General features: G+C 32.9%; 1 pseudogene; it reads right to left on the bottom strand.

Annotated features, from left to right (window-relative positions):
• Positions 1–2,142: 2,142 nt before the first annotated feature.
• LOC114416140 lies at positions 2,143–2,681 on the bottom strand (annotated as a pseudogene).
• Positions 2,682–3,121: the final 440 nt, after the last annotated feature.

Below are 3,121 nucleotides of genomic sequence, written 5' to 3'. Positions count from 1 at the left end.
CCTTCTCCTCTCTCTTATAATATGTCATTGAAGTTCTATTCTCTTTCCTCTAATATGTCATTGAATAGAAAACATTGGTTTACTGTGTAGAAATGCCCTTGAGGAAGAACTGGAGCACTTAGACATTAAGGACGCGACCTTAAGCTGCTTGAACGTCAGTTGTTCATTTTTGCTAATCAAGTCTAACAAGGTTAGCAAAATTTTCTTTTGGCTTATAAAAAATAAGACATCTAAATGAGAGTGTTTTTAGAAGCTATTTTTTAAAATTGTAAATGTTAGTTTGTTAGAAATATAAGTTTATTGGGTTTGATTCAATTTTCACAGTTCATAGTCCTAAATCAAGTTGTGCCTCAGGTTAATTGACGGCAAAACTTGAGTTTAGATAAGAAGATGCCATGAATTGAACAAATTTTCCATTTGTGCGGTTAGAACCTATTTTTTAAAATTGTAAATGTTAGTTTTTTAGAATCGAAATATAAGTTTATTGGATTTTATTCAATTTTCAAAGTTCAAAGCCATAAATCAAGTTGTGCTTCAGGTTAATTGACGGCAAAGCTTGAGTTTAGATAGGAAGATGCCATGAATTGAACAACTTTTCCATTTGTGCTGCTTATAAGCTTCTTACCTTATCTGTTGAAAGCCTAATTCTCAAATGTTGTAACTGTTGCTGGTGGTTTTCATTTGTTGAGTTATTATTATATTTATATATTTATCCCTATACATTTTAAAATTTTCATTTTTTATTTTTATTTTTTTATTTCTCAATTTATAAGTTTAAGATGACATTTGGTATTTTATTAATTTTACTTATAATGTACTAATGTTGATACGACTGTAGATATATTACCAATCCTTATTTATTTAACTTCTCCATGAAGATTGTAATTATCAATCCTTATTACTTTAAATGCCTATCAGTCCATTTTCCTTTTTGCAAATTTGAATTTTCGCCATTGGCTAAAAACTGTACTAGAATATGAATGAATGTGAATTGATAATGGGTGCTAGAAAACATTGTAGTGTAGACAGTAGATGTGGCTTGGTAGCTAGAAGATTGGACTATATGTATATATTTTTCCTAACAAAGAAGGATGCCATTATTCTATATAAAATTTCTAGTTAGGTTTAACTCAAATATTAATTTATTTATCATCCTTGAAATGCATATGATTTTCTTTCTTATTTGGTATTTTATTAATTTTACTTATCATTACTTGAAATGCATATGATTTTCATTTGCATGAAATATATGGACGAGTGGATTCTTTTTCTTTTTAATGAGTGAATAGGCAATTTAGTCTCTGAGATTGTACCCATTTTGCATATTAGTCCCTAACTTAATGTTAAATTCAAAATAGTCTCTATCTTTGCATAAGTGTTGCGAAATAGTCCTTCCGTTAAATTTTAAAGTAACGCTGTTAGTGAGGTCAATTTTAGTGCCACATGGACTATCCAACGTGGCACTAAAGGATGACGTGGCATGGCACATGGACGTGCCTCTTAAAAGATGTCACGTCATTTGATGATAACAAAACTAGTAAATAGAAAATTTAGTCCCTGACTTTGTACACCTGTTGCATATTAGTCCCTAACTTAATGAAAAATTCAAAATAGTCTCTATCTTTGCATAAGTGTTGCAAAATAGTCCCTAACTTAAAAGATGCCAGAAATCATGCTTAAAGTGTTCATGCATTGCGAAGGTTGTGCCTTGCATGATTTTGCAACACTTATGCAAAGATAAGGACTATTTTGAATTTTTCATTAAGTTAGGGACTAATATGCAATATGGGTACAAAATCAGGGATTAAATTGCCTATTTACTCGTTTTGTTATCATCAAATGACATGGCATCTTTTCATAGGCACGTCCACGTGTCATGCCACGTCATCCTTTAGTTTCACATTGGATAGTCCACGTGGCACTAAAATTGACCTCACTAACAGCGTTACTTTAAAATTTAATGGAAGGACTATTTTGCAACACTTATGCAAAGATAGGGACTATTTTGAATTTAACATTAAGTTAGGGACTAATATGCAAAAAGGGTACAATCTCAGGGACTAAATTGCCTATTCACTTTTTCTTTTGGTGAGGAAAAACATGTTGATTCATGTCATGTGTGCGCGAGTGAGAGACAGAGATCTAGAAACAAAGTGATGTCCACCTACCTTGAATATAGGGCAATCTAGGATTAGAGAAATGGCTAGTGGCCATAACTACTACGTCAAATACTTGTTCAAATCCTCACCAGGGACACCATAATTTAATGGTCCTACATAATGCACCTTTGTATTGAACTTGACCATCTCTCTCAACTTAAACCATTCACAAAAGTCCTAATGATTTGTATGGCTTGAAAGGAACTTTGTATGGCTTGGAAACTTCATTGTGTCTCCACCTTTCTTGACTAAAAAGAGGAAATTAGTTGACCCCATGATTTGTCTGGGAGACATGAGCGTTAAAGACTCATAGATGTTGCTATGCATCTTTAGCCAAGGGTCCCTTCCTAAGGGATCCTCCTCTTGTACATTTGGGTCATATAGCCATTGACCTCCAATATCATGGTTTTGCTCCAACACAACCACCTTGTGACCTTCTTTTCTCACCCTCGCTAGCAATAGCCCCGAGGGTCTAGCTCTAGTTACACACACATTCTTGGACTGTTTTGTTTCCGAAACCATGGTTTGTTTGATAAGGATGGATTACATAAGTGGTAGAAGATACAAATTGCACTTGTTAAAATATTTATATGCATAATTAGTCATATATATTTTTTTTGTAAAACAAAATGTTGTAACTTTACACCAATTCAAGATACGGATTATTTCTTATTACATAGTTCTTGGACTTAAGAACATGACCCATTATGTGAAAAAAAATAAGAGATATTAATAGAGCACTAACTTATCCTCAGATTTTGATATGACAGTGATTAATTACACTAACACACCGCACACCCGTTACACCACACATGCATGTTTCTCTTAACTAGTGCTCTGAAGGAATTCAACAATAATCAAGGAAGTAAATCCAAGGCAACTGATAAATGGATTCCAGTTAAAGTAAGTCATTTAAATAATGTTTGATCTCTTAAAAACGACAATTTATTACTGTATACACT

The sequence above is a fragment of the Glycine soja genome, chromosome 6, assembly GCF_004193775.1.
Source record: "Glycine soja cultivar W05 chromosome 6, ASM419377v2, whole genome shotgun sequence".
Taxonomy (NCBI): domain Eukaryota; kingdom Viridiplantae; phylum Streptophyta; class Magnoliopsida; order Fabales; family Fabaceae; genus Glycine; species Glycine soja.
The sequence above is the reverse complement of the archived record's forward strand: the minus strand, read 5'-3'. Positions and strand labels throughout refer to the sequence as shown.